This window comes from Canis lupus, chromosome 20, assembly GCF_011100685.1.
Source record: "Canis lupus familiaris isolate Mischka breed German Shepherd chromosome 20, alternate assembly UU_Cfam_GSD_1.0, whole genome shotgun sequence".
Classification (NCBI taxonomy): domain Eukaryota; kingdom Metazoa; phylum Chordata; class Mammalia; order Carnivora; family Canidae; genus Canis; species Canis lupus.
Window position 1 is genome coordinate 30,669,652 of NC_049241.1, and position 20,157 is coordinate 30,689,808.

The following is a 20,157-nucleotide window of genomic DNA, read 5'->3' on the forward strand; positions in this document are numbered from 1 at the left end:
CAGGTTGGGATACCAGTTTTCCTTCCTCCATGCTCATAAACCCTCATTGAAATGCATATTTGCAATGTGGAGTTTCTAGGCCATCGGAACAGGTTTGTGCTTCCTCAGAGATATGTGGTCTAAACACTATGTGCAGTTTCCAACAACATCAAGGGAGGCAAACTCCATGTGCCAGATAGGATATTTTCTAATTCCATATAGAGTGACTGATCTTTACGCAGTCCTAGTAACTTGTGAAAGGGGATAGACCCTGTGCTTCGTTTTCCAAATCTGCTAAATTACTTATTACTTGGCAGCAAAAACTAGTTGGAATGAAGGCTTCTTAGCCCTTACAGCAATTTACATTGCCCATGTGGAATATCCCTTTAGAATGAACTTCCTGGCAAGACTTAGTAAACACATTTCAACTAGATATAAAGATTTCATAAGCCATGTTCTTAGCAAAATGTGTTAGGGAAGAATCACAGCTCCCAAGATGTCATTAATTTTATATTTAGCTCAGAATTTAAGGACAGCTAGGAAAGGCACATGTCCGTAATCCATACTATACTATTAAAGTATAGGGAATTCGTAGTGAGACATTACTGTGATCAGTGCCGTCCAGGAGGCCTGTAAAGGGATGTGGTTAAGGGCTTGTGTTATGGCATCTTGAGACTTAATTTCAGGTTGACTCTCTCTCTACCACTTACTACTTTGAGTAAATTACTAAACCGCTCTGTGCTTCATTTGTCTCATCTATCAAAATGAGGATTATGAGAGTATTTACCTTGAAGAGTTGCCATGAAGATGAACAGATTTCGTATAATATCCTTGGCACAGTGCCTGCTATATACTGATAATGCTATTTTTTTTTTTTTTTGCCAATGGTTGATACCTTCTGATACTGTACACCATATTAGACATGTTTTAAATTTACTTTTTGTTTGTTTATAGGCCTAAGGTTCTATTTATTTGTCTATCAGTCTTACAAACTAGATAATTGTGAAAAGCAGTTAGTTTAGAATATGTGCCATGTCTTGATATCTTTCCATATCCCCATCACTTGGATGCCTGGGTATTCTCTCTTGATTATTATATAGGCGAGTTACAGAAGAGACAAGAGCTCTTTCAGCAGGGGCCTGCCATGTGATCAGTTACAGTCCTAGAGGAACTGAAGTGGGCATTCACTGTGGACAGTCTTCTACTGAACCACTGCCACATTCTCCAGCTACCTATGTGATGGAGAGCTCCATATCTATTAGGTTATGTCCTAACAGGGCAGTAATCTCAAAGAGAATTTGTTGCTGTACTTCTGTAGATGAATTCCCAGGAAGCCACAGTTGGAGATGGCACATGGCAATGGGAATAATTTGGCTACTTTACTGTGTGTCCTATGTCCATCTTTATGGAGCGCTCTGCATTAGAAAGACTTACGTCAGATAGTGTTTCCATTTAAATCCCTCTTTGTGTCAAGTGGAGCCAATTACTGGTGACTACAAGAGTGACATTTGGTGAAAGCATTCTCCTCTTGTTCCCTGATAAGCATAAGGTAGGTGTCTTGTCACTTTCTTGTATTACTTATTACGTGAAACCATTCTTGTGCGTACTGTCCATCTATTGTAAAATATTTATCTGGAGTGTCTCAAGTACTCTAAAGTGTAACAAAGATCTGTGGTTATTTGCAATTTCTTTTAAGGCTGCTGACAAAATACAAAAATTGCTTGACATATCTGTCTTGAAACAGATCACTGAACCAAAAGTATTAGTTTGATATCTTGTTTGAAATTGAATATATATTAAAAAAAAGAAATTGAATATATATATAAATATATATATATATTTTTTTTTTTACCAAAATAATTCCTACATAGCTCATGTGGATTGTGTTTAAATATGAAGTTAACTCCTAAATTCAGAATAAATACATGATTTCCTGGGGAAGTAGTTATATTACTGTATTAAATTAATCAGGGACTGAGGCCCATGGCTGAGCTTGATGACTCCACTAAGAGGAAGCTTGTTAAGCTCCTAAGAATTTTAGATGTCGAAAACATTCCTTGTGCACAGGATTCAGTGTTGTATGGTTCATTAGGATATATTTTTCGTTGACCCTGGACATTTTTTATTAACTAGTAGAATAAGACGATCATATGATGTTGGAGTAGGAGGATTTATCTTAGTGACTCAAAAATGCTGGTTGCATTGTAGATATAATTATTGCAAAGCTAAGAATCCAGAAAAGAATTGCCAGAGAAGGAATTAAAAATAAGATTTTAAATGAAAATACCCACCTTGATCCTGAAAGAAAACAAACCTATTGCAACAGGAGCAGTTGAGTAGCCTCAAGCATAGAAAACCCAAATACAACTCACTGGAGTCAGTGTGAACAAATTCGAGGTCAACTCTTTTAAACCTTGTCTGTACCACAAGGCTTTCAATCAAGGAAATAAAGTACGTGTTAGTTGTAGTCTCCAAAAAATCAATCAAGCAGTCAGTCAACCAACCAACCAGCCTACCTGGGGACTTTTGCCTCTGGCTAAATTGGGGTGGTCTATGAAAAACCAACACTTCTTTAAAAACAGTAGAGAAGCCAAATTAAACAAAATCTGAAATGTTCCTAACTTGAAGACATTAAAGAGTTGCCAAGAAAACCAAGACTCTTAGAGCATAGGGAACTATAAAGTGGTGAGCCAACGTTCCACAACCTGCTTTTCCCTTAAGGGATCTCTCCAACTTCTGGTTTGAATGAAAGCTGAGAAATCAGGCAAAAGATTGTGCCTGGGAGCAGAGAAGGTGGGAGATTTTTTTGGCAATCTCTCAAGGCAAGAGAGAAAAACGTCAAAGTCTAGGGATGCTAAAGCAGCTGGGACTTGATGGGATGTGATCTCAGAAAGAAAGCAGGTACTAGATATTACCCTGATCTTGGGCAGTCTTGTTCATTCCTGAAGGCATTTACCTAATTTTTATGCTGTGGAGGTGTGAAGCTAGGAAGTTTAAGAGCAGATCGCAGAAAAGTTAAAGTGCTAAAACAAACAACAACAAAAAAGAAACACCTGAATCTTTTCCATTTTTTGTTGCTTTGTGCGGGTGTGGGGACAGACATGCAACATTATGAGCAGTGGAATTCTAGTAGGGTTGTTTTCCTTTTGTCTTGGGGCCTGACTCCATAGGCCCCCCAACTTGCTTTGTGAGAAAGAGAGAGATAAAGAAAAGAAAGAAAAGAAAAAAGTAAGTAAAGGTAAATTGCTCATTGTGACAATTTCTCCCAGGGCTAAAGGTAAAACAATTGGAGTTCAGCATTCATGAAGGGCGAAGGAGACTGGTAAACACTATAGACTTTCAAACTACATCCGAGAATGTGAGCAAAAAAGGCAGAGCAGATCTTTCAAAATGTCAGCCACAGTGGAGTCCACTCAATCCCATGGTGGATAAAGGCAACCTGACCTATCCCAGGCTGCCTCCCATAGCCTAGGATGAACTCTTCTGGAGGAAGTTACCTTCATCCAGTTTCTCTGTGATTTTTTTTTTTTTTGTACATGGTACCCGTAATTCAACGTAAAATCCAAGAAATGGGACTGGAAGGAACAACCAAAAATCTATTTGTTTGATTAGAATTGGACGTCAGCTGATTAGGAATAGCTGATAAGGCTGGGACTCTTAGGTTCTGCATCTTCCCTGCTGCCCTGTCTTCTCTTACTCCTGGCTTCATCCATTAAATTACCATATTTAGGCTGTAGGCATTTGGATTTGCAACCATACTTTGTAATAAGGAATTTGTCTGGTTTTATCTAGATGTTTGGTGTTCTAAACACCACCATATGGATCTGCACAGAAAGAACTTAGACATGTTCCCAGTAATCTGACTTTGGGATGATTTTCTTTGTGTAGGAAGATGAGTAGAGGGGTTGTGGGGTGAATCTTGATATAAACAGAAATGCTTGGTTTTTATTATTCATTTTTGCTTTAAAGTTTGCTAGTTTTTGGTGAAGCCCCCATCTGTGACTTTATCTTTGAGTTCTGTCTTGCAAAGGGGAAAAAAAATCCTCATGAGTGCCTACAGGGGAAAAATAAGAAAAATAAGTTCAGGCAGGCTTAAATAAAATTACAATTGGCCCTGTGAGTGGCTTCCTGGGAATGTGCAGTGTGCATTTTTGACATCGACTGCTCGTGTCTCTCTCAATGACAAAGGATCAGGGATGAGATAGGCCTTTGTAACCCTGAGTCAGCTTGCTCTCTGTTCCAAGTGAAGAAGACCCATTACTTAAATTCTGTCTGTCTGTGGGTCTTCCCTCCCTCTCTCCCTCCCTCCCTCCCTTCTTTTTTTTCCTTCCTTCCTTCTTCCACAAAGGAGGATAGCCTCCCACTGTAGCATTATGGTTTCTTTGAAGACCACATGTTTCTTAAGGCTGCAGACTGAAATAATCCAAGAGCAGAATTTTAGATGCAGAGTGAGTATACAGTTTACCCCGAGTGTTTTGGAATCCCAGTGCTCTGAAGGGTATTCATAGTGTGGTCCTCAGTCCCACATTTGGCATCACGCATGAGCTTCTTAGAAATGCAAATTCATGGGCTGCACACAGACCTGGTAAATCAGAATCTCTGGAAGTGGGACTCAGGAAGTTATGTTTTAAGAAGCTATCTAAATGATATTTAAGTACATTAGTATTTGACAACCACTGCTCTAGTGTATGGATGGTAATTCATATCATCAGCAGGCCGTGCAGAGCTATTTAAGCTGTGCCGGTGGGGAGGATCTTGGTGCCACATCAAGAAAACATTGCAAACATTGCCCTATCCACTTATTTGTCTTCAAATCTAATGTACTTAGGGTCTTTGGACAGTCTTTCCTTGGCCAGAAAATCATGATCTACCTTGCCTATTAGAGGGAATTTTTTTTTTTAACTGTTGGGGAGATCTTGCCTTTTCTATAGACTTTTCCTCCTCCCACCACCAGTTCTCTTGATACTGTATAAAAGGTCTTTGTTAATTGGAAGATGAATCCAGAGCCTCAGTTAGATGATAAAGCAATCAAGCATTGAGAAGAAATCCCTTCTTTCTGAACAAAGAGCAAATCATGTGCCTTTAAGAGTGCCTTTAAGACTGGAATGAAAAATGACCTAAAATGACAGACCAAAATCATGGCACTTGGAAAGAAGAATCCACTTTCAAAGGACAGTGGATAGATACATGGAACAGAAAGTTGAACTTTTAAAGGCATCCCTATGTGCATCATACATTTATTATTTTTTTAATTTAATACTATTATATATATATATGTATTTCTCCATATGTTTCAAATATTAACTGTTAAATAAATTCTTGGTCTAAGACTTCCAGCATCCACTAGAAAATGGTTTGCTTATGTTTATTATTATTATTATTGCTTATGTTTATATATTATATATAATATATATTATATTATATTATATTATATTATATTATATTATATTATATTATATATTATATTATATTATATGTGGCTTTATTAAAATAATGCATCTGTGTTGTGATCTCCATAGGTTAAGTGATTTATTTTTTTTGGTGCCTATTCTGTAAGGTTATAAAAAATGAAACCGTTGTTCTAGGAGAAGTTTGAGATGATAAATGGTTTTAAAGGTCTTATTGTTTTCTTCGACGCACACTTTAAATTATTTGGTGAAGTGAGTAGAGACTCCTCTTGCTCCCAAGAAAACACCTTCGAGAAGAGAATCTCTATCTACTGCTTAATCATTGCTGGTCATTTTTAGTAACGCACAGGTTTGTGAATATGTGCCCTCTGTTGACACTTTATTAGCAGGCAAGTGATTTGGTCGAACTTCCTAGCAGTACAATCAAGAAGGAATCCAAACAGGGAAAAACTAATGCTCATCAGTGATTCATCAAACATTATTGAAATAGTCAGTTAGGTTCTTTATGTGTAAAATCTCCTCTTTTCCCCCCCTGCTCTTCTACTGCCGCATCAAATAAAAGCAGTGATTCCATCTGGTTCTACCTTATTGGGCTTTGAAAGAATTTTGAGAACAAAATAACAGAAACAGAAGAAATGAACTTGTACATTTTCGAGAAAGGATGACTTCCTGGAATTGGGTATTTATGTCTAAGATGTTCATGAAATGTTGTTCTTGCTAGGCTGCAATTTATTCAAGTAATAGAATAGTATCCCAGTAAAAATACCAAAGTACCTTAAATGCAAAATATAAGGTGTATTATTATCCTACATTATTTGTACTTAATCTCACTTCCAAGTTGACCAACTAGAAAGAGATGCCAGATAGTGTTTATGTGAGAGAATTAGCTTTAGTGAAAATATCCTGAAATGAGAAATTCTAGAGATTTGTTGCCTTGTTGAGTATTGCTCAAAAAAAAAAAAAAAAAAATGTCCAGAGAAGAACTATAGATCTGTATAAATTTTGTTTATTTGTTCAGTTGCATTTGGAAATCCTTTGAGCTGTAAGGTTTGAACTAGGAATTTGACATAAATGAATTTGCATTCCCTGTGACTACAGGCAAGTTTTTTTATGCTTAGCTTTCTTGTGATGGGATAGCAATAGAATATTTGTTACAGGACTGCTGAGAGAATGAAATGATAATGTAGGCAATGTTCTGGGTACAGGACTTGGTACATAGTAAATGCTCTTTTATGGTCTCTTAGGATATAGTGTTATTTGGTATATGCTGAATTTAACATGTCTTAAATTTCTTATAAAAATTAGAATGGTACTTGTATAAAAGGTGGTATTTACATGTCAGCTTCCAGGCAGCAGGACATTTGGGATGAAATGACAGAAATGAACCAAGCCCTCTTTCCTCCTGATTGGTAGAAGATCTGTTCTCGAGAGCTTATGGCTAAGTCGATATCGATTTCTAGTCTGGAATTTAAATGGGGATGAGATGCAGACTCAGGGCAGTGAGATGTTCCTGGACTACTCAGAGAAGCTTAGGAACCATTTAGTTATTTAAGACAATTTTGGCTGGTTAATGGACAATGCTCTCATAGGAAATGAGGCTCAAGGGGCAAGGTCAAGTCAGAACTTTCAGAACTGTGATTGTGGATGGTGGTGGGGCTGCAGGTGGAAAGCAGGAGTGAGAGTATCATAGCCAGGGATAGTGAAGAATAAAGGATCTAAAATGTGCTGGCAGACAGCGTGAATATGAACATGGCTCTAGTGCATGAAGACCGACATGTGAGTCTCCTGCTCACAAAGCAATGGGAGAAGGGGAGTGCTTTTGAATAGACCCTGTTGTCTCTGGAATAGCTATTTCTTTCGGATATATTCTTGCTGTCATACTCTTTCCATTCTAGATGACAATGTATGCCCTTCAACCCTTCCAGGAGTCTAAGAATTTTATTTTATTTTATTATTTTATTTTATTTTATTTTATTATTTATTTATTTATTTTTTGAGTCTAAGAATTTTAAAGAAGAGGTTCTTGACATCCATGCATCAGGAGACACGTGTCACCTGTAGAGAAGAGAATGCCACTCGGTGTCTTATCAGGCTGCTCGGTGTGGCTCTGGTGGTTAGGAATGACAGAAAATACACCCGGGGAAATCCCTCAGACCATGGGGCTCAGGGTGGGATCCTTCTGAGCACCTGTCACCTGGCATTGGCCCTTAGGGTCCCGTATCCAAAACATAAAGAGTGGAGTTCAGAAATGGATTGTAAAAGGTCCTACTTCAAATCTTTCAGCACAGGGAAGCATCCCGACACGGCTTCCTGCAGGGTGCCAGATAGAAAGCACGAGTGAGAAAAGGAAGAATTCCTGTCTTTGGGAATTTTGGAGGAACAATTACCTAAATTAGTTCATTAGTTAGTGTATCCATAAATTGATTAAGTACTTAAGGACTTATTTTCTGCCAAGCAAAATGCTGGATGCTAGAGATCCTAAAGTTAATGAAAATAATGTGGGTCTTGTTCCTCATGGTGCTTACAGCCAAGGATGAACACAGCCAGCTAAAACAAAAAATGGGGTCAGCATGTATCCAGTGATAAGTGGGAACAGAGGAGGTGATGTGAATAAAACTAAAGAATCAGAAAAAGGGGAGGAGATGATGCCTGTAAGCAGGTGCAGAAGAGGTGGAGTGAAGTGTAGGAGGAATAGCCAAGTGCACAGGCAGGAAGGAACAGGCATTCACAGTACTTGGAGACCTTACAGAGAGAATTTGAGGGAGGAAATCTTGTGCCTAAGAGACTATAGCAGAGGACATGAGGAAATGCCATGAGGCTCTCAGAGCTAGCACAGGTAAAATTGGCTAAGAATGGACAGAATGAGGACAGTTCTGGAAGCCAAGCCCAGGACCAGAGTCCATCTTCCTCTAGCCACCTGTTGCTTGCATATAGTACTATAGAAGTCCTTTTACTCAGCTCAATTGTGACTTCTCTTTGGTCAATTGAAACATTTGGTTAAAGAAACAAAAAGTTGCTTTAAAAATAGGAACAAAAAAATTAGAATGCTATGTAAAAATTTTGTTTTAACTCCGGATATTGGAATGTGCATCTGTTTGCCAATCCTTTGTTGAATCTGTACCTTAGTTAAATCCAGATTTGCTATTTGGAGTTTCACTTCCACTTTCTTATATAAATAATAGTCCTAATGCACTGCTTACAGTTTCCTCAAAGTGAAGCAAAAACACGGACACTTGCAAAGTAATCTAAGGCATGATTCTTTTGGAGTTTTACCATGTTTTTCCCCAATTATAAAGTTTCCCATATCTAATATAAAGCCAATTATTCTTATGAGTTGAGTTTATCATCCTAAGGAAGCAGTGGATGCAACAGTTCTCTTTTATGCATTTGTATTTCATCAATTTTATGTTACGCTTATATCATGTGAATATAATCGCAATTATGAGAGGCTTGAGAACGGATATATAGATTCCTGGTTAAACAATACAGCTGAGGGGCACCTGGATGGCTCAGTGTTTGAGCATCTGCCTTTTGCTCAGGGCGTGGTCCTGGGATTGAGTCCCACATTTGGGCTCCCCTTGAGGAATCTGCTTCTCCCTCTGCCTTTATCTCTGCCTCTCTCTATGTCTCTCATGAATAAATAAATGCAATCTTTAAAAAACAAACAAAAACCAAACAAACAAAAACATACAACTGAGCTGATGGAAGTAGATTGTATGATGTGCTGGGAAGGCGCTTACACAACAGGTGTTCTGAGCACCAAGGACAATCACTCATTCTGATTGAAAAGGAAATGGAGAGCTTGGGTTAATCCAGCCGTGTGATTAGCTGATTGTCAGTAAGAATGTTTCAATTTTCCTACTGTCTTAGTAAAAGGGAGTTGATAATCAAATGTGAACAATTTCTTTTAAATTTGAATTGTAGAGTTTCCTAAGTTAATATATAGTTAGCCTCTGTAAGTATGTTGGGTCTTTCTTAATTTTTTAAAAAAAATTCCATAATACTGTAATACATTAGTCCACGTAGCTATTGTTGAACTTGAAATACGTATACATTTATTAATTCAAGTGATTAGTTGTGAATTTGTGTACAGGGTAGGAAATACCTTCGATTAATTTAGGCAAACACCTGTTAGTTAAATACTTGTTTGTAAAATATATTTAGATGTGGATTTTCCCTGAATTTGGTTATGAATCATTTTGCATGAGTGACCCTCTGTCAAATTTAGTAGTGCGAATTCAAAACTCTCTTTGTTAGCTACCTGCTACTTTTTTTCTTTTTTTAATGTCCACTTCTGAAAGTTTACTTTCTACTATAGTGCATTGTGAGAATTAGGTTCTGGGGAAGAACAAATAGAATTAAAGACTTAATCTCTGATCTCAGAAGCAATGATCTATTGAAAGATGGTGTGTGTATTCACAGAATCAGGTGGATAGGCATCAACATCTCAAAGCATGCTAGATGAATGATATATAAATATGGATGAGAGTGATCAAAGAAGCATCATAGGAAAACTGAGGGTATTTTTCTTTTTATAGATTGATACATTGAGAAAATTTGATTTTTTTCAATCAAGAAGCAGAATAGTATAGTAGTTAAATGGTGGGCTTGAGAGCTGTGCAAATCTAGATTCAGATCTTGGCTCCACCACTTAGTACGTATGTGCCCTTGGGGGAAAAAAAAATTCTCTGTCACAGTTGTTCACCTGTTTTATGGAGATGGTGGGATCCATTTCCTATGTTGGGAAGATTAAATGAATTTTTACATTTATAGCACTTAAAGTTTGAAATATACTAAATTTCACAAATGCTAGCTGCTGTTATTGTTATTATGATTATGGTATATTCACAATTATATATAGAATAGTAGAATTAAGCTTGTATTACAACCTAAATTCTAGTTTTATATCTGCCTATAACAAGTTAGCTGATCATGGGAAATGGGCCAACATCTGAAGTTTATCATTCATTAGATAATGTTTAAAATCCTTTTCAACTCAGATATGAGGCTGATGATGCAATTGAGTCCACAATTAAGCAGCTTATTTGGGAGCAATAAAATGGAGTATTTAAGACCATGTCCTTACCTCCTTCCCCATCTTATCCCATAAGCAAAAAATCATCTCAAAATATATTGAAGACTTGAACATAAGATCTGAAAGCAGAACACTCTTAGAGGAAAAAATAGGGAATAATCCCCTTGACATAGGTCTTGGCAGTGTGCTTTTGGATTTGACACCAAAAGTACAAACAACAAATGAAGAAATCAAGATGTAGAACTATGTCAGACTAAAAAGCTTCTGTACAGCAAAGGAAATAATCAACAAAATGAAAAGGCAACCTATAGAATTGAGAGAAAATATTTGCAATTATGTATCTGGTACAAAGTTAATATTGAAAATATATAAGGAACTCCTACAGCTCAATAGAAAAAAAATGTGATAAAAAATGTGCAAAGGAACTGAATAGACATTTCTCCAAAGAAGATATGCATGTGGTCATAGTGAAAAGATGCTCGATATGGAACCAAGTTAAGTACTGGTCAATGGATGAGTGAATAAAGAAGATGTGGGATGTATGTATGTATAATGAAATATTGTGCCATGAGAAAGAAGGAAATCATGTTATTGGAGACAACATTGATGGACCTTGAGGGCATTTTGCTAAGTGAAATAACTCAGAGAAAAACAAATACTGGGTATTAGTTATATTTGGGATCTAACAAAGCTAAACTTTTAGAAACTGAGATGAGAATGGTGATTATCAGGGCCTGGGGTAGGGGAAAATGGGAGATGTTGATCCAAGAGTACACACTTCCAGTTAGAAGGTGAATAAGTTGGGGGATCCCTGGGTGGCTCAGCGGTTTGGCGCCTGCCTTTGGCCCAGGACATGATTCTGGGGTCCTGGGATTGAGTCCCACGTCGGGCTCCCAGCATGGAGCCTGCTTCTCCCTCTGCCTGTGCCTCTGCCTCTCTCTTTCTCTGTGTGTCTATCGTAAGTAAGTAAGTAAGTAAGTAAGTAAGTAAGTAAGTAAATAAATAAATAAATAAATAAATAAATAAAATTTAGAAGATGAATAAGTTGGAATCTAATGTACATTGTGGTGCTTGTAGTTAATAATACTTCATTATATATTTGAAAGTTGCTAAGAGTAGATCTTAAATGTTCTCATCATAAAAATGAAATGGTTATTGGACACCTGGGTGGCTCAGTGATTGAGCATCTGCCTTGGGCTCAGGGCATGATACTGGGGTCCTGAGATCAAGTCCTACATCGGGCTCCCCATGAGGAGACTGCTTCTCTCTCTGCCTATGTCTCTGCCTCTCATTGTGTCTCTCATTAATAAATAAATAAATTCTTAAAAAAAAGAAATGGTTATTTATTATATGAAGTGATAAAAATGTTAGTTAAAACTTGGTGGTAATAGTTTTACAGTATGTAAGTATCAAATTAACACATTTTATAATTTAAACTCACACAATGCTGTTGTATGTCAATTATATCTCAAAGCTAGAGGAGGTGGCAGTAAAAGACCATGGTTTTAGGAGTTTGACAGATGCTCATTTGGTGCCTGATTATTTAGTTTGCTGTGGGACCACAAGTGGATGGCATAACTCCTTTGATATTATTTACTTCATCTGCTCATTTAAAAAGAAGATAAAAATTATACCCAACTTCTAGAGTCGCTCACTAATTAAATGAGGAGACATGTCATCACCCAGCTCAGTATCTGGTACACAGTAAACTCAACATGGTGGTAGTGGTGGTGGGGATGATGGTGGTGGTAGTGATGTGCTGTGTTGGATATAGGGCAAGGGTTCAGTAGGTTTTGGCCAAATGAATGATTAATAGAGCTTTCCTTTTTTTTTTTTCTAAGTTAAGTGGCTCACAGGAAGCCCTTCTAAGGACATATAGAATTTTATAACTTAATGGAGTGTTTATTTATGGTTTGGATGTATTATATAATCACTTCCCTCTTATTGCAAATCTGCCCAGCTTCCCTCTGCCTAAATGACATCAGTATCCATATTAAGAAAAATCCTTGCCTGGCTCCAAGAGTCTTGCCCACATGTCTATCTAAGATTTATTGATGCCAGCTATTGATCAAGAGCATCAGTGATGGGTTTTTAAGGTAGATGTTCTCCTCAATTTGTTTGCCACTTTGAAAATTTTCAAGAAAGCTATACTGAACTTGAGATTTTAATGGATCTCATCTGTGAATTTGAGCCAGAGATGGATGTACATAAAAAAGTAGTACGAAATAGGAGGAACCCATTAGATGTTCTACTTTATTTCTACTCAGAAAACAGTTTTTATTTTTCCTATAGTCTGTGTGTTTTCATTCACAGCCTCACATTCTGGGAAACAGATGAAGGATTAAAAGAATCTCAGATTAAAAATCTTTTTTCTAGACATCAGGGTAATATCCCCTAAAGGTGGGTGGCCTTTTAAAATGCATACCCTGTAAGAAAATGAATAAAATTTGAACTGTGTTAATTTTAACATAAAATACTTCAGAAATGAAAATTATACATCTTTTGGCTCAGATCTATGAAATGAGCAAAATGTATGGATTAGGATGGACTCCATGATCGCAGAGTTGTTTGGTCTCTTTTGTTCACTTCTGGGTTCCCAGAACCTAGGACAGTGCCTAGCGTGAATATACAACATAGATGTGTTGATTAGATTTTTTAAAAGAAGTATCCCATTCTGGCATTTGTCTTTCTCCGTAAAGGAACCAAAAGGCAGCCTAGGCTTGCACGTGCCCACCCATGAAGCATTTGCCTTGCTACCTCACCTATGGAAATGAAATGTTTACTTTGATATAGCAGGCGTGTGTACCATTCTTCATAAACCTAGTTGGTGGTAAAAAATTCAGGGTTTTTTTTTTTTTTATTACATCATGAAGTATATAATTCTTCAATACTGCATCAACTCTTGGATCACATGGGGGTCTGTGAAAAACTGCCTTGCCATCACATCTGAATTTTTCATTTAAAAATCAACTCCAATAACACTCAGTCATTTATAAGTTAGAGTCTCTGGAAGCGTTGGTGGCTGTATTTGCATACTTTATCCATTAAGCATGTTTTTAAAGGACTGCAAGTTTATGGCTTGCAGTTACTTCCCATCGGGCTTTGGCTAGAGACTGGTATGCACTGGACAGCCTATGTTTCAGCAGAAATCACAGAGGAAAACATGTGCATGCTGATGGTTTGCTGCTGGCGCACACAGTCATCCTGTGGCCGACTGGTGGATAAGAGGTGATCCTATGATGTATCACTGCTTTCCTTCTGTGCCATTGATTCTGTTTGGTCAGTATGGTTCAGCCATGCACTATGTATGTTACCCTTTTCATTTCAAGGAATACTATTTTTACCCCAGATTTATTTGTTTGCAGGCAATATAAAATAAAGGGAAAAATAAAACCTCTGATCCATGTTACAGATGAGAAAAACATTGTAACAAACAATACCTCTTTCCTTTGGCATAACTATGAATGTTGTCGTTAGTAAAATGTTACTTCAAAACTGACAGGGAAAAGTATAAAAAATGTGATTGGGGGGTGGGAGGGAGTGGTTAAGAGATTTGAGAGATTTTTTATTTTAATGAAACTGAGAAATCTACTGCAAAAATGTTTCAAAATAATTAGGCAAAAATGCGGGAGTGAATTGAAGAGAAATTATTCTTTCTGATATCTCTTTGGGATGAAGCAAGCATTTATTTATCTAGAGTAGCTCTAGTATGAGTCGGTCAGGCATTAAAGAAGATGGTTTGAAAAGACAGTTTGAATTTATTATTAGAACCTGAAATGGAGACAAGGTAATGTATATCAGGCAGTATTTTCAGTGGTGGAGCAATGCAACAGTATTACTCCGGGGGTCTTTGTGGAAAACCAGGATGGCGTGATTATTTTCACCCTCGTGGGTCAGATTGATAGACACTTAGACTTATCCCATAGGGCACCACCCCCAGCCCTCACGCCACAAGGAGGAGGAAGAAAAGAAGAAAGTCTGTCTGAAAGGCAAAGACTTAATCATGGGACCTTTGGTTCTTGCTAAGTGTTTAATTTGCCCATTCTTTCAAAGTGACTACAACATAGAGATTTTCTTTGAGATTTTGCTGTCAGTAGTGATTTGGAAGAATAAATATCCAAATGCTGAGAGCTGAACAGTGGGATACAACTTTGAAAGATTCCCAAAGGGAAGAGTGAATGTTGGGAGAAATAGTGGGTACAAATGAGATGGATATTACCCAACAGCTGTCAAGTTGACAGTTCTTCCAGCAAGTGTTTTGGTCTCTCTTGACCTTATAAGTAAAAAAATAATAATAATAAATGTGAGACATTTTTAAAAATCATCAAATATAAATGATATGTGAGGTGATGTTGGTAGGTGGAAAAATCCAAGAAGGCGTGTTGTCTAGTGTGGCCATCCATTAACTTTGTTCTTTTTGTACGTTCCACTCCTAGTAGAATGATGTGAGTTTTATGTACTAGGGGCCCTTGTTCTTTGAAAAACATTTCTTAAGGATCCTGTGACCCTTCTCAGTTGCTTTGCTGTGAAAATTAGAATTCATCCTTATTAGACAAGTGACCTATACTCTGTATCCTGCTTATGAAGTATTGATAAACCATCCTCAAAGGCTTTTAAAAGAGTGTCTGTTTAGATAAAAATTCCACAAAGAGGAATTTGGCCATAATCTAACTTTGTACTCAGTTTTTATCATTATTCTATCAGCATGTTGTAGATAATTCATATGGGTTATCTATATAGTACTTTATTAACCTATACTATTGTAGACAGTCCACATGTATTATATGCCAACATGGATACATATTCACACACATTTTCACCCACTCTTTCCTTTTCTCAGGTAATTATAATAGCTATCCCGATTTTCCTCTGTTACCTAAAATTAGCTTCAGCACTCATTTATTGGGTACCTGCAATGTTCCAGAAGCTCAGTTGGCTCTGAGGATTAAAAATGAGGCCCCTGATTTCTGGGAGCTTTGTGGCAATGGGGTAAACAGAGGTACAAATAGTATTTTATTTCTTCCCTAATAAAAATAGGCAAGGGGCAGGGGGTACACGAACGGAAACGTAGTTTATTTTTTATTTTTTTGGAAACGTAGTTTATTTTATATCAGGCTGGTCATGAAAAGGTAGCAAGAGAAAACCGAGTTGGCATTAGAGAGTCAGTAAGTGCTCACTGCAAGGGTGAGTTTGCCAGGTGTTTGGGGCAGAGAGAGCAATGTCGGCAAAGGCACCAGGTAGGAGTGGGTGCTTAGGAGATGGGGATTAGTGCCTTTGGTGTGACAGCTCTGCCACTGGCTAGGTGTGTGGCCACAGACAGGATATTCTACTTTGTTGAGGCTTCTTCCTTCACTAACAAAATAACAAATCATTTAAAAATAACAAAAATATATATTGAAAGCATAGGTGTTAGCTCCTTTTTAAGAGAGTGTGTATGGGAAAATGGGTTGGAGAGAGCTCGTGGCAAAAGACGGGGCCAGTCTGGCAGGCAGTGAGCACCGGTGTGCCATGCTAGGGCATGCTGGACCAACTCAGTAGTTAAGGGTGAGTCTGCAGAGGTTTGCAAATTGAGAGAGCTTCTACTCTTCTACAATGTGTTAATTGTTAATCACTGTGTTGGGAAAAGTTAAAATACTAAATTATCGGGCCTATATCATAAAAGGAAATTATGAAGCCAAGAATGTTGGATGCAGGAGCAGAAGGAAGAGAATGGTAATATTTTGGTTGTTTTTTTTTTTTTTTTTTCTTTTTTTCTTTTTTCTTTCTTTCTTTTTTTTTTTTTTTTTTTTGGTAAGTGTATTCAGGAAAACCAAGGCTGAGACAAAGGAGCAATCTTATTTTAGAGTACTCAAGGATTATCGCTGCCCTGAAACTCACTGCCCTTGAAACTATTGGCTTAATCTCAAAGGATGAAAACTTCTGGAAGTGGTAAAAAGAGATCTTTGATCAGCAGAGTACATCAAACCTTTTATGGATGTAATCCCTACAATGTTCAGTAAAAGCTTCCAGTCATCAAAGAGCCTGTGACTATTATCTAAACTTGATGGAGGTAAGTGCAGGAAGCAGAAACATAAAAAATACCAGATGAGATTTACAAAAATATGGTGAAGAGTAAAGTGCTCTGTTTGGGGAGATAATGATGTAAAAGAATAAAATGCAATCTTTTCAGTTAATGTGGTTTGTAAAAATAACAGAGCAAGCAGGCAGCTTAAGAGAGGGAGGAAAACAAAAACAGCCTGTAATGCAGCCACAAGAAAGCAGAACAAAATGAGGTACACTCTGTAAGAATCCAGTTTACTCAGAAGTAAGACATACTAAGTAAAAAGTGTGCTATATTTAGAATTTGTGGGGTGGAAATCCAAAAATAGGTTTCTATATTAAACTCCGCCCACACTTCCTCTCTGAGCAAGAGAACTAACATTTGTTTAGAAAATGGCTTCTGTGTTTCAGCCATGGGACCTAGTGCTAATAAGTGGCAAAAAAAAAAAAAAAAAAAAAAAAAAAATCATTTTAGACATTTCAGTAAACTGGTTACTTACTGGGTTGGTGTGATGCAATAGTATCCTTGGCTTTTTTATACTGCAAGCCTGCAGTTGGGGGCTTGAGGGGTGTGTGTGGCTCTGCTCTGCTTGTCTCCTGTTGGTGCCCAGGGTGGAGGCTTTGTGGTTACCTGGATCAGGTTCTTCTCAGGGTAGTCAGAAGCTCTGGGAGTGACAAAGCATAAACTTGTTAAGGCATAGGCTTCGTAAGGTACTCTGTATTCCATTCACATTTCACGCAAGTCACAGGATCAAGTCTGACATCAAAGGCAAAGGGAGGGATTTTTCTCCTGTGAATGTTGAGAAAAGGAAGAGAACGCTTGCTCAATAATAACCTACTTTCTCACTTAGCCCCTTGGTGCCTCTATTTCCATACCTGTACAATGGGTATAATGATGGTTACCTTAGTTGTGGGGATCTGGTATATAAAATCACATGTAAGTGTTCTCAACAAATAGTAACATTTTTATCATCTTCTTGACCATCTCACACTCATACCCAGCACATTTGTCTGTAGATTCTCTCCTGCCCGCCCCACTACCCTGGGAGCATTACCATGGCAATACCTATCACGTCAACAGAACTGCCTACTGGAGATGCTTTTGTCAAACCTTGCTTGTTTGCTCTGCAAATAGGTGTATCTGGCAAAGACACTTAGAACCTTCACTTCTCTAATTCCCTGTAGTACCTGAAGTTGTTACACCTGTTCCTGAAAATTCTCCTGCCGCCTTACCTCCTTCCTGCTTGTGTTTCTTTTAATTCTTTCTGCATATTCAGTTCCTCCTGGTGAGACTCCCTTCCTATACAGTTCTGTAAGTTGTTACCTCCTCATGTGCTAACTAGAACATAGCTGCTTTTAGAGATTTTTAAATTTTTGTTTCTTTTTCTAATTCTCTGACAATGATAGTTGGAAGAAATCAGTGAAAGCTTCTTAAGCCTCTTAAAAGAAGGTATTCATGAAATTTTTAACTGATGCCTTCTGGTTTATTTGTCATAAATTAGAACCAGAATATTTGTGAATGTTGGGTCCCTGGTGTTTGGCAAACAATAAAGTTGTGTCACTGTGAGGTGTTCAGAGTAAGAGTTTATGAGAAGCACCATATCTAGACCTCAGGGCTGTCATCTCTTTAGCAACGTGATTTGAAGCTTCCCCATTAAATAGATTTTTAGCTGCAGGAGGAAAAAAGATTTTCAACCCTTTACACCTCTGGGACAAATGAACTACCCGAAAATTGTCAAGCATGTCCAATTACTTAATTACAAAAGTATTCTGTTGATATTGTAATGTCTCTGGGTTGCATGTGATGAGGACTTGAGTCTGCCTCCCTTCTCCCATGAGAAAATTGTAACTGTCCAGAAGATCTGATTTCAGTTGTGGCGCATGTGTCCCAGGGAGGACTGCTCATTAAGAGTAACCTCAGCATGCAGGGGCATGTTTGCTTCATTTGATTTTTAGGTGAGACGAAGCTTGCCTTTCACATCTACCACTTTCACTTTCTTCTCAGTCTCCTTCTTTCATACTACCAAGTTCCCATTGAACCACTTCTCCATTTCTTCCTCATTGTTTATCATGGGTTTGGTAGCCAGCATTCAGAGCGACAAGGATAAACAAGCAATGTTGTTAATGTTCCCCAAGAGTTTACAAGCTGAATGGAGACTCCTAAGATGATCTGATGAACTTACCATGCAAGACATTGGTCAAAGTCGCTCTGATGGTTCGGTAATTGGATAGAGAAGGAAGACTAAGAGGCCTTGGTAACCTTTCTGGACTGATTAGCAAGGAAACTGGTGGTGTTGCTAGTATTCTAGATAATGATGAGGACAGCTACCATTTATTGGATTCTTTTTCTTAGAATTCTCTTGTTAACCCTGTGAGGTAAATATCACCTTCCCCAATAATCAGATAGGAAACTGAGGCTCAGAGACATTAAGAAGATATATTATGAGCCCATTGCAATTAAATGACACAGCTAAAAATTGAAATTACTCGTGTTAGACTTTGAGGGCCCATTTGAAGTAATATTAATTTTATTGCTTTTTGTGTAAGATCTATAAATACTTTTGTATTTTGTAAACACATTGGTTTTGAAATAGGTTATTGATAAATTAGAAAAAACCCAGACCAGTGATAATAAGGACCTAAATTCCATTGGCAATAGAACACAGGGTTGAATGTGAATTATATTGTTAAAAGCCATCAGGATTTGGCCAACTGCTGGTTCTAATCATAAAAAGGGAAGAGGGTGAATTTCCTTGAGTTGCCTACAGATTAAATGTTGGGAACATAGAAATGCCATAAATAGGGGTGCCTGAGTGGCTCAAGGGTTGAGTATCTGCCTTGTCTCAGGCCATGAAACTGGGGTCCTTGGATTGAGTCCCATATCACGCTCCCTGTGAGGAGCCTGCTTCTCCCTCTGCCTATGTCTCTGCTTCTCTCTGTGTGTCTCTAATGAATAAATAAATCTGAAAGAAAGAATGAAAGAAAGACACAGACAGACAGGAAGGCAGGAAGGCTGGCCCAGCCATGAATAGGACTGGCTCAGGTAGAAGGAGGAGGTATTTTGAGCATAAGATAGAGGGAGCAAAAACAAGGTAGATTTTGGGCCCATTAAATGAGGAGTTTGGTACTCACACAGAGTGCACCATCAAGCAATAGGGAAAATAGGACATGGATTTAAGGGAAGAGGAGCAGAGAAATCTAGAGAAAACCACATACAGATGCTTATTAAAGTGACTCAGATGGACACAATCACTTTGGAGAGGGCTGACACAAATGGAAAACAGCATACATTTGAGGTGTAAAGTGAGGAAAACAGAGCCAGAGAAGGCTGTGGAAGGCAGTGGGACATAGGGGAAGTGATATATTACATTTATGTTGCTGTGTAACTGATTACCACAAACTTAGTGAGGCAGTCCCCTTATCTGCAGTTTATCTTTCCATGGTTTTAGTTCCCATAGTCCCCGGTCCAGAAGCAGATTACCCTTTTTTGTTGTATTACCCAAAGCTGATTAGTAGCCTAACACTGTGTCTCAATGCCTTTGATAGTCACCTCTCTTCATCTCATCACGTGGGTGTTTTATCACCTGCCTTCATCCCAAGAAGAAGGATGGGTACACTACAGTGTAATTTGAGAGAAAGAGACAAAATGTGTATATTGGCATAATTTATTAAAATATATTTATTTTATTACTGTAC

The 20,157-nt window shown here is 37.9% G+C and overlaps 1 protein-coding gene and 1 non-coding gene across 3 annotated transcripts in view; both read left to right on the plus strand.

Moving 5' to 3' along the window:
• FHIT (fragile histidine triad diadenosine triphosphatase) overlaps positions 1 to 20,157 on the plus strand; it is a 1,445,250-nt gene that overhangs the window by 756,120 nt on the left and 668,973 nt on the right. The window lies entirely within an intron of this gene.
• On the plus strand, positions 3,029 to 3,163 carry LOC119864849. Its single transcript, XR_005375325.1, has one exon. It is a non-coding gene; the product is annotated as a small nucleolar RNA SNORA55 (small nucleolar RNA).